Source organism: Pristiophorus japonicus, chromosome 30 (genome assembly GCF_044704955.1).
Source record: "Pristiophorus japonicus isolate sPriJap1 chromosome 30, sPriJap1.hap1, whole genome shotgun sequence".
Taxonomy (NCBI): Eukaryota; Metazoa; Chordata; class Chondrichthyes; family Pristiophoridae; genus Pristiophorus; species Pristiophorus japonicus.
In genome coordinates this window covers 11933437-11945776 of record NC_092006.1, presented here as the reverse complement: position 1 = coordinate 11945776, position 12340 = coordinate 11933437, and the positions used below count along the sequence as shown (strand labels likewise).

The 12340-nt window shown below is 50.6% G+C and overlaps 1 long non-coding RNA gene across 1 annotated transcript in view; it reads right to left on the bottom strand.

The window, feature by feature from the left end:
* The window catches only part of LOC139240265 (uncharacterized), a 41634-nt gene extending 29965 nt beyond the window's left edge, over positions 1 to 11669 (bottom strand). Inside the window, exon 1 of the long non-coding RNA XR_011588700.1 lies at positions 11594 to 11669. This is a non-coding gene — a long non-coding RNA (uncharacterized lncRNA). The remainder of the gene's footprint in view (positions 1 to 11593) is intronic.
* Between the last annotated feature and the right edge of the window lie 671 nt (positions 11670 to 12340).

Genomic DNA, 12340 nt, shown 5'->3' with positions numbered 1-12340 from the left:
AAAGGTTCCGATAAGAACTTAAGCAATAGGAGCAGGAGTCGGCCATTCAGCCCCTTGAGCCGCTCTGCCATTCAATATCATGGCTGATCTTCGACCTCAACTCCACTTTCCCGCCCGATTCCTCGATTCCCTTAATATCAAAAAATCTATCGATCTCAGCCTTGAATATACTCAACGACTAAGCCTCCACAGCCCTCTGGGGCAGAGAATCCCAAAGATTCACCACCCTCTGAGTGAAGAAATTCCTCCTCATCTCAGTCCTAAATGGCCGACCCCTTACCCTGAGACTGTGTGACCCCTGGTTCTAGACTCCCCAGCCCGGGGGAAACACCCTCCCTGCATCTACCCTGTCAATCCTCTCAAATGAGTATGTTTCAAATGAGACCACCTCTCATTCTTCTAAACGCCAGAGAATATCGGCCTAGGCTGCTCAATCTCTCCTCATAGGGCAATCCCCCCCATCCCAGGAATCAGTCTGATGAACCTTTGCTGCACTCCCTCTGTGGCAAGTATATCCTTCCTTAGGTAAGGAGACCAAAACTGTGCACAATACTCCAGGTGTGGTCTCACCAGAGCCCGATATAATCGCAGTAAGACATCTTCACTCTTACGCTCCAAGTCTCCCTGGTAAAGTGTGACATCACCACTGACACCTGGGAGACTCTGGCCGAAGACTGCCCGAGGTGAAGAAAGTACATCTGGGAGGGTGTTGAGCTCCTTGAATCTCAACGCTGCGAGCATGAGGAGGCCAGGAGCAGGCAGCGGAAGGAGCACGTGGTAAATCAGTGCTCCCCCCCACCCCCCCTTCCCCCGACGAATATCTGTCCCACCTGTGACAGGGACTGTGGCTCTCGTGTTGGACTGTTCAGCCACCTAAGAACTCACTTTAGTAGTGGAAGCAAGTCTTCCTCGATTCGAGGGACCACCTATGATGATGATGAATAAAAGCCAACATACCATTCGCTTTCCTCATCATCATCAGAGGCAGTCCCTCGGAATCGAGGAAGACTTGCTTCCACTCTAAAGATGAGTCCTTAGGTGACTGAACAGTCCAATACGAGAGCCACAATCCCGGTCACAGGTGGGACAGACAGTGGTTGAGGGAAGGGGAGGGTGGGACTGGTTTGCCGCACGCTCCTTCCGCTGCCTGCGCTTGGTTTCTGCACGCTCTCGGTGACGAGACTCGAGGTGCTCAGCACCCTCCCGGATGCACTTCCTCCACTTAGGGCAGACTGGTCTTTGGGCCAGGGACTCCCAGGTGTTGGTGGGGATGTTGCACTTTATCAGGGAGGCTTTGAGGGTGTCCCTTGTAACGTTTCCTCTGCCCACCTTTGGCTCGCTTGCCATGAAGGAGTTCCGAATAGAGCGCTTGCTTGGGAGTCTCGTGTCTGGCATGCGGACAATGTGGCCCTGCCCGGCGGAGCTGATCAAGTGTGGTCAGTGCTTCGATGCTGGAGATGTTGGCCTGGTCGAGGACGCTAACGTTGGTGCGTCTGTCCTCCCAGGGGATTTGTAGGATCTTGCGGAGACATCGTTGGTGGTATTTCTCCACCAAGCGGAAATGTCTACTGTACATGGTCCATGTCTCTGAGCCATACAGGAGGGCGGGTATTACTACAGCCCTGTAGACCATAAGCTTGGTGGTGGTTTTGAGGGCCTGGTCTTCAAACACTCTTTTCCTCAGGCGGCCAAAGGCTGCGCTGGCGCATTGGAGCTGGTGTTGAATCTCGTCGTCAATGTCTGCTCTTGTTGATAAGAGGCTCTCGACGTATGGGAAATGGTCCACGGTGTCTAGGGCCGCGCTGTGGATCTTGATGGCTGGGGGGCAGTGCTGTGCGGCGAGGACAGGTTGGTGGAGGACCTTTGTCTTACGGATGTTTAGCGTAAGGCCCATGCTTTCGTACACCTCAGTAAATACGTTGACTATGACTTGGGAGTTCAGCCTCTGTAGGTGCACAGACGCAGGCGTCGTCCACGTACTGTAGCTCGACGACAGACGTTGGGGTGGTCTGGGACCTGGCCTGGAGGCGGCGAAGGTTGAACAGGTTCCCACTGGTTCTGTACTTTAGCGGGGAGCTTGTTGACTGTGAGGTAGAGCATGGCAGCGAGGAAGATTGAGAAGAGGGTTGGGGCGATGACACAGCCCTGTTTGACCCCGGTCCGGTCGTGGATTCCTAATTGCTTGCTGTGCCAGCATGTTAACTTTCAGAGATTTGTGTACAAGGATACCCAGGTCCCTCTGAACACCAACATTCCCCAGTCTCTCACCATTTAAAAATATTCTGCTTTTCTATTTTTCCTACCAAAGTGGATAACTTCACATTATATTCCATCTGTCATGTTCTTGCCCCAGTCACTTAACCTGTCTGTATCGCCTTGAAGCCTCTTTGTGTCCTCCGCACAACACATTAGCTTTGAATCGTCAGCAAACTTGGCTACATTGCACTCGATCCCTTCATCTAGGTCATTAATATAGATTGTAAATAGGTGGGGCCCCAGCACTGATGCCTGCGGCACCCCACGAGTTACAGCCTGCCAACCTGAAAATGACCCGTTTATCCCTACTCTCTGTTTTCTGTCTGTTAACCAATCCTCTAACCATGCTAGTAACATTATCCCCAATTTAAATTCAGCTTGTTAAATAAATCTGGATTTTTTTTTTAAAAAGCTAGTATCAGTACAGGTGCGACGTCCAAAATCCGGAGTTCCGGAATCCGGAATGTTCCTGAATCCGGACACCGGGCTGATCCGTGGCGGGGTCGTCCGGAAACCGCAAAACGTTCCGAAATCCGGACTCTCCTGCCTCGGCCCCTCCCGACCTCCCCCCTCCTCGGCCGACCTCCTGCGGCCCTCCCGACACCCCACCTACCTCCCTCGGCCCAGACTAAAACGTTCTGAAATCCGGAAATACAAGAAAGAATCCAGAAAGGCCTCGGTCCCGAGGTTTCCGCATTTCGGACGACGCAGCCATTATGTTGACCATGAAACTACCGGGTTGTTGGAAATGCCCAACTGGTTCACTCATGTTTTTCAGGGAAGGAAATCTGCCGCCCTTAACCCGGTCTGGCCGATATGTGACTCCAGACCCACAGCGAAGTGGTTGACTCTTAACTGCCCTCTGAAATGGCCCAGCGAGACACTCTGTACCAAACCACTACGACAAAGTCAGCACCGTGGGAGCACTTTCACCACACGGGACTGCAGTGGTTCAAGACGGCAGCGGTTCAAGACGGCAGCTCACTACCACCTTCTCAAGGGGCGATTAGGGATGGGCAATAAATGCCAGCCTTGCCTGCATACTTATGAGGAAAGGTTGAGTAGGTCGAGCCTCTACTGATTGGAGTTCAGAAGAATGAGAGGTGATCTTATCGAAACGTATAAGATTATGAGGGGGCTTGACAAGCTGGATACAGAGAGGATGTTTCCACTGATGGGGGAGACTAGAACTAGAGGGCATGGTCTTAGAATAAGGGGCCGCCCATTTAAAACTGAGATGAGGAGGAATTTCTTCTCTCAGAGGGTTGTAAATCTGTGGAATTCGCTGCTTCAGAGAGCTGTGGAAGCCGGGACATTGAATAAGTTTAAGACAGAAATAGACAGTTTCTTAAATGAAAAGGGAACAAGGGGACGGGCAGGGAAGTGGAGCCGAGTCCATGATCAGATCAGCCATGATCGTATTGAATGGCGGAGCAGGCTCGAGGAGCCGAATGGCCGACTCCTGCTCCTATTTCTTATGTTCTTATTCTTAGCTGGGGCGGAAGAGGGAGGCAAAAGAAAGCGATTGCCCCATTCCGTTAGCAAATGTTCCAACAGATCAGTCGGGAAGGCAAGGTTAAATTCAGCGATCGGCGTAGGTCAGGGGGTCACACGTTCAACTCGACAGCACTGCCCAAATAATGGCCAACATGTGTTAGGGTACAGAGGCACAAACCCCGCTATCCATTCGGAAGGGGGCGCTGGCATGGGTGCACAGAGTGAACTAGCGTGTCTTTCTGGGTTGGGCTGAATGTCCCACCTCATCCCATATATCCCCCCGCCCCCCACCTCACCTTGTCTTGCCAGCTGTCCTGTGAGCGAACGAGCGAGTCTATGTGAACATTCATCAGAGGATCACGCCCGCCCCGCGATGCCTCTCCTTCACCCCCACCGGCAACCTCGGACGCAATAGCTGCCAACACTCAATTGTCCAATCTCGGGGAGGGAGAGCAACTGACTGGCTGGGTTTGGAGGGATGTCAGCATCTGTGGAACGGTAGCCCACCAAGCTTCTTTCGCTGTGGACCAGTTGCACAACAGGAGTCGATCCTTATAGATCCATCCGGTAAGAGTCAATCTCTGTAGATCGGTCTGACAAGAGTCGATCCCTGTTGATCAATCTGATGAGCCGCTCCCCGCGGCCCTGGCCGAGAGCCGCTCCCCGCGGCCCTGGCCGAGAGCCGCTCCCCGCGGCCCTGGCCGAGAGCCGCTCCCCGCGGCCCTGGCCGAGAGCCGCTCCCCGCGGCCCTGGCCGAGAGCCGCTCCCCGCGGCCCTGGCCGAGAGCCGCTCCCCGCGGCCCTGGCCGAGAGCCGCTCCCCGCGGCCCTGGCCGAGAGCCGCTCCCCGCGGCCCTGGCCGAGAGCCGCTCCCCGCGGCCCTGGCCGAGAGCCGCTCCCCGCGGCCCTGGCCGAGAGCCGCTCCCCGCGGCCCTGGCCGAGAGCCGGTCCCCGCGGCCCTGGCCGAGAGCCGGTCCCCGCGGCCCTGGCCGAGAGCCGCTCCCCGCGGCCCTGGCCGAGAGCCGCTCCCCGCGGCCCTGGCCGAGAGCCGGTCCCCGCGGCCCTGGACCAGAGTCGGTCCCCGCGGCCCTGGACCAGAGCCGGTCCCCGCGGCCCTGGACCAGAGCCGGTCCCCGCGGCCCTGGACCAGAGCCGGTCCCCGCGGCCCTGGACCAGAGCCGGTCCCCGCGGCCCTGGACCAGAGCCGGTCCCCGCGGCCCTGGACCAGAGCCGGTCCCCGCGGCCCTGGACCAGAGCCGGTCCCCGCGGCCCTGGACCAGAGCCGGTCCCCGCGGCCCTGGACCAGAGCCGGTCCCCGCGGCCCTGGACCAGAGCCGGTCCCCGCGGCCCTGGACCAGAGTCGGTCCCCGCGGCCCTGGACCAGAGTCGGTCCCCGCGGCCCTGGACCAGAGTCGGTCCCCGCGGCCCTGGACCAGAGTCGGTCCCCGCGGCCCTGGACCAGAGTCGGTCCCCGCGGCCCTGGACCAGAGTCGGTCCCCGCGGCCCTGGACCAGAGTCGGTCCCCGCGGCCCTGGACCAGAGTCGGTCCCCGCGGCCCTGGACCAGAGTCGGTCCCCGCGGCTCTGGACCAGAGTCGGTCCCCGCGGCCCTGGACCAGAGTCGGTCCCCGCGGCTCTGGACCAGAGTCGTGCCGCTGATCGCAGACCAATCAAAGGTCCATTAAAATTTAATCCCCGCCCCCCACGAACAAAATCACTGTCTCACCAACCTTGGAATTAGGGGAAGGCCATTCTACCTTGTCCTAGCACAGATAGCAATCAGTGCCGACCTGCCCCGTGAATGATTCCAGAGTTTTAGTCTCCTTAACCCCATGTATGCAGCAATCTCTAAAACCACTTGACCCGAGTGCCGCCCTTGCCTTTCCGCAGTCTGTTCCTCTGTCCTGCAATCATGTTTCATTTCAAATACCGTTCTAGCCCACTGAGTCCCATACACCTCTTCTCAGGTCTCATCGCGCCACCCTTCATGGCCGAATAGCCCTAACTTTTCCTTTATAGCTCGGTGCTCTGACATGTAATCCACTTGGCTTGCTTGTTCTATTACTGATCTTATCTACATCATCAATGATGCAACAAGACACTGGTGAGTTTCATGGTGGGTTCCAGCAACATGCCAGAGACTTGACCTCCATAATCCATACCAACACTTCCAGTGCAGTACTGAGGGAGCGCCGCGCTGTCAGAGGGGCAGTACTGAGGGAGCGCCGCGCTGTCGGAGGGGCAGTACTGAGGGAGCGCCGCGCTGTCGGAGGGGCAGTACTGAGGGAGCGCCGCGCTGTCGGAGGGGCAGTACTGAGGGAGCGCCGCGCTGTCGGAGGGCAGTACTGAGGGAGCGCCGCGCTGTCGGAGGGGCAGTACTGAGGGAGCGCTGCGCTGTCGGAGGGGCAGTACTGAGGGAGCGCTGCACTGTCGGAGAGGCAGTACTGAGGGAGCGCTGCACTTTCGGAGGGGCAGTACTGAAGGAGCGCTGCACTGTCGGAGGAGCAGTACTGAGGGAGCGCCGCACTGTCGGAGGGGCAGTACTGAGGGAGCGCTGCACTGTCGGAGGGGCAGTACTGAGGGAGTGCTGCACTGTCGGAGGGGCAGTACTGAGGGAGCGCCGCACTGTCGGATTTGCAGTACTGAGGGAGCGCTGCACTGTAGATGGGGCAGTACTGAGGGAGCGCCGCACTGTCGGAGGGGCAGTACTGAGGGAGCGCCGCACTGTCGAAGGTGCTGTCTTTCAGATGAGACGCCCAACCGAGACCCCGAATGCTCTCTCGGGTGGATGTAAAAGATCCCATGGCACTACTGGAAGAGGAGCAGGGGGAGTTCTTCCCGGTGTCCTGGGGCCAGTATTTATCCGTCAACCAACATCACTAAAAAATAGAATAACTGCGCATTAACACATTGCCGAATCTTGCTGTGCGCAAATTACTGCCACATGTTGTAAAGTACTTCATTCGCTGCAAAGCTCTCAGGGACCTCCTGGGGTCGGCATAGGTTCTAGAGCAATGCAAGTCTTGCTTAATGGCTTCAGGTGCTTTGCAGAAGGACGTTAAGGAAGTGGCGGACCTGCAAAGAGGCCGGGGACCCAGGGCATAGATCACCGTAGGCAAGGAAGGGTGGGGTTAAATCCTTTATCTTGAAAAGCACTGGCAGCAATTCCGTGCCCTTTAATTAATATTTTCCAGCATTGTAATTATCAGATTCCCAACAGATCCGAAGCTTCGCTCTTCTGCTCAGAAGGCAGCAATACGCAGCGAGGGTATACTCAATCCATCCGCCATCTCCTCCTCCCATCCTTCACCCCTTCCCATCCACAAACCCCCGCCCCCTCTGCCACCCAGCACCCCTATCCATCCACCTCCTCCCTCCCTCCCTCCACCCGCCTCCTTCCTTGTCCACGCAGTAAGTGCCGCCAAGCTATTCGACTGTGGGGGCGCGTCCTGTCCTCACCCAAAACGGCTCAGGATGGCATCAAGTGGTGCCTTCACCCCCTCAGCCTCACCACACCCCCCCCCCCCCAAGGTGTGCCCCTCTGCCACCACCTCGAAAGCACCCAACTTCTTGCCAGCTTTCGAAACATATGCCAACAACTACTTGTATTTACTTAGCGCCTTTAACGTAGTGAAATGTCCCAAGGCACTTCGCAAGAGTATTATGCAATTAAAAATTTGACACTGAGCCGCATAAGTAGAATTTAGCGCAGGTGACCAAAAGCTTGGTCGAAGAGGTCGGTTTTAAGGAGCGTCTTGAAGGAGGAAAGGTAGAGAGGCGGAGAGGTTTAGGGAGGGAGTTCCAGAGCTTGGGGCCCAGGCAACAGAAGGCACGGCCACCGATGGTGAAGCGATTATAATCAGGGATGCTCAGGAGGGCAGAATTAGAGGAGCGCAGAGATCTAGGGGGGTTTGTGGGGCTGGAGGAGGTTACAGAGATAGGGAGGGGTGTAGGGGCTGGAGGAGGTTACAGAGATAGGGAGGGGTTAGAGGCTGGAGGAGGTTACAGAGATAGGGAGGGGTTAGAGGCTGGAGGAGGTTACAGAGATAGGGAGGGGGCGAAGGCCATGGAGGGATTTGTAAACAAGGATGAGTATTTTGAAATCGAGGTGTTGCTTAACCAGGAGCCAGTGTAGGTCAGTGAGCACAGGGGGTGACGGGTGAGCGGGACGCGGTACGAGTTAGGACAAGGGGCAGCGAGCACAGGGGGTGATGGGTGAGCAGGACTCGGTGCGAGTTAGGACACGGGGCAGCGAGCACAGGGGGTGATGGGTGAGCGGGACTCGGTACGAGTTAGGACAAGGGGCAGCGAGCACAGGGGGTGATGGGTGAGCAGGACTCGGTGCGAGTTAGGACACGGGGCAGCGAGCACAGGGGGTGATGGGTGAGCGGGACTCGGTGCGAGTTAGGACACGGGGCAGCCGAGTTTTGAATCACCTCCAGTTTATGTAGGGTAGAATGTGGGAGGCCAGCCAGGACTGCGTTGGAATAGTCAAGTCTAGAGGTAACAAAGAAATAGATGAGGGCTTCAGCAGCAGATGAGCTAAGGCTTTAACCCTTTCACCGCCACCAAACTACATTCAAGTGCGAAGGAAAACTGGTGCCTGGCAAGTGAAATCTATCAGGAGAGCCATCGCAAAAGAGTAAATGAGGGCTGATTGAACAACAGAAGCATCAACAGTTACAGCAAACGCCACTGCAATCCTGAAAGCATCAAGACATCACCTTCCTACAAATTTTTGAATAAATATTATTGCACAGAATGTACAGCAAAGGAACAGGCCAGTGGGCCCACCGCTCCGTGCATAGGTTTATGCTCCACACCGGTCCCCTCCCACCCCTCTTCATCGCACCCCATCCCCATATCTTTCTATTCTCTACTCCCTCATGTGTTTATCCAGCTTCACCCTTAAATATATCGATACTATTCGCATCAACCCCTCCCTGTGGCAGCGAGTTCCACATTCTCACCGCTCTCTGGGTAAAGAAGTTTCTCCTGAATTCCCCATTGGATTTATCAGTGACTGTCTGATATTGATGGCCTCTAGTTCTGGTCTCCCCCACAAGTGGAAACATCTTCTCTATATCTACCCTATCGAACCCTTTCATAATTTTAAAGACCTTTATCAGATCGCCTCTCAGCCTTCTCTGTTCTAGAGAAGGAGACCCAGCCTGTCCAATCTTTCCCGATAGTTATAATCTCTCAGCTCTGATGTCATCCTTGCAAATCTTTCGTGCACCTTCTCCCGTGCCTCGACATCCTTTTTATAATCTGGAGACCAGAACTGTGCACAGTAACTCCAAGTGTGGCTCTGTACAATGTTCACATATTCAGTGCAGCAACTTAGAGAATTAAAACCAACGGAATACACTAACCCACACAAGAGTTAAATAATTCAATATTTTCTACTTAAATATGATTGCTTACATCTTGAAGCGAAATATTTAGGTTTGAAGTTATTTTAGTACAGTTATATTTAGAAACAGATTGTGATATAATTATATATTAAAATAATTTATCTTTGCAAACACTTAATACATTTAAATATTCTAACTTAAATATTAATCAGCAGTCACAAATTTAACAGCAATTGCGTCCATTTTAAATGTACAGATGTTTTATTTGCACGCAATTTATTTATATAGATGTACTTATTGATAAACATGAACTGAATTTTTAAATATAATTTACAATATAAATATATTGCAAATTTTGAAACACTGATTTATATATTAATTCTAACAAGGAAAGGATAATTATAACACCTTTCACCACCGCAGGCCATATTCTTAATTCATATTAATTATCGTATGCTTTACAATAAATGTATTGAATATTTAGTGTAATTTTAATATTCAATATATTGATATTAATTTATTAAATATTTACAAATTATTTATACTATTTTATATTTATTGAGCACTTAAACATTGAATTGATCGATTATTTGCTTTAAAATGATTTACAATACATATTGAATCTTTACTGCAATTTTTTTTAATAATGACATTATTTTAAATATTTTTTAAACGATTAACATTGAATTATACTGCTTGAGCATTTAAACAACTTAGAGAATTTATTCATTATTGATCGCTTTAAAATAAATGGATTGAATATTTACTACAATTTTTAAAAATATTCAATACACTGACATTCATTTATTAAATATTGAAAATGTGGCTACACTACTCATATTGATTGATTATTTAAACATAACTTACATTGAATTTATTATTGATCACTTTAAATTAGAATTTTACTGTAATTTTTTCAAAAACATTCAATACATTGACATTAATTTATTAAATATTGAAAATGTATTTACACTATGATTTGAATTGAGCATTTAAACATAATTCATAATAAATGTAATGTGATCAATAATGTCAATATATTGAATATTTTTGAAAAAAGATTAGTCAATGTTCAATAAATTTAGCGTGAATTGTATTAATTGATCGTTTAAACATAATTCATCATAAATTTAAAGCGATCAATAAATTCAATATAAATTATGTTTAAATGCTCAATATGATTCACAATAAATGTATTGAATACTGACTAGTCTTTTTCAAAAATATTCAATATAGACATTAACTTGTTAAATATTGAAAATGTAGTTACATAACATATTGATTGAGCATTTACACATCATTTACATTGAATTTGTTATTGATCTCTTTAAATTTATTGATTTACCATATATTAATCAAATTATTTACTGCATTTCTTCAATATTCAAAATATTGACATTAATTTATCAAATATTGAAAAAGTAGTTACACGATCTCATATTGACTGAGCATTTACTCATCATTTACATTGAATGTATTATTGATCACTTGAAATTTATTGATTCAGCATAAATGTCAAGTGATCAATAATAAATCCAATGTGAACTATGTTTAAATGCTCAATGAATATGACGCACAATAGATTTCTTGAATATTTACTGCAATTTTTTCAGAAATATTGACATTAATTTATTAAATATTGAAAATGTATATCATATTAATTGAGCATTTACACATAATTTACTATTGATCACTTAAAATATATGGTGGATTGTGTTTAAATGCTCAATGAATATGATGCACAATAAATTTATTGAATAGTTATTGTAATTTTTTCCAAAATATTGCCATTAATTTATTAAATATTGAAATGCATTTATGGTAAATCATATTAATTGAGCATTTACCCATAATTTACCATTGATCACTTTAAACTGATGGTGAATTAATGTTTAAATAGTCAATTAATAAATTTATTGAATATTTACTGTAATTTTTTTCAAAAAATTGCCATTAATTTATTAAATGTTGAAATGCAATGGTAGTAAATTATAATAATCGAGCATTTACACATCATTTACCACTGATCATTTTAATTTATTGAATAGTTACTGTAATTTTCTAAAAAATATTCAAAAAATTAAATTTATTTATAGTAAAATTATATTAATTGATCATTTACCTATAATTTACTATTGATCACTTTAATTTATTGAATATTTACTGTCATTTTTTCCCCCAAAATATTAATTTAGGAAATATGGAGAGATTATGGAGCGTTTGCACTGGATTGAAGCGGGGGTTTCCCAGCCAATGCTGCTCTGCTGGAGGCTCAGGCTGGGCTTTTAGGGTGCCCGGGCTGCTGCTGCCCGCCGGCCCGCCTCGCTACTCGAGCCCCCGGCTCGGGGCCTAGTGGGGGGTTTAAGCCCCATTTGGCGCCGGGGGACGGATGGGGGGAAGCTGGACCGTGCCGCCCCCCTGGGGAGAGGGTGAGGGGGCCACGGGGAGGAGGAGGAGGAGACGCCGCGCCCGCATCGCTCACTCACCTGCCCGCCGGCCCCGCCGCCGCTTCCCGGCCCCCCGCCGCCCGTTTCCAACACAACCGGCAGCCGCCGCTGCTCCCGCCCCCACCCCCCCCCAAACAACCGCACCGATTGGCTAGCCCCCGCCCCCGCCCCCTGCTCGCTCTCCATTGGTGCGGCCGCGCCGACTGACAGCCCCGCTGCCCAATCCCGTCACTGCCTCTCGCCCGACACCCCGCCTTCCCGGCCGGTCGACCCGCCGATTGGCGCCGCGCCTGATGGGCGTGCACCTCAACCAATAAGCGTTAGGGTCCCGGCACCAGTCCCCCGACCAGTCACACTCGAGCTCTCGCAGACAGCCCGCCTCCGCGAAAGCCCGCCTGTTCGCGCCCTGCGCTCATTGGCGCGCAGCGGCTGGTTGGCACGTCCGCGAACCAATCGGCACAGAGTTCGCACGGACACCCGCCTCCGTGAAAGCCCGCCTGTCGGCCCCAGCGCTGATTGGCTAATGAAACGTGATTGGCACGCAGCTGGACCAATCAGCATAGAGTTATCATCGACTCCCGCCTCTTGGCGCTGAGTGGATTAACGAATGATTGGCATGTGGGCGCACCAATCGGATTGGAGAGATGACACACACCCGCCTTCTTTAAAGCCCGCCTGTCAGCCTTGCATCCATTGGCTAATGGTATATGATTGGCATGTACATGGACCAACCACATTGGAGGCTTTCCACCGAATCCGCCTGGCGCAGAGGCCATTGGATGCTGC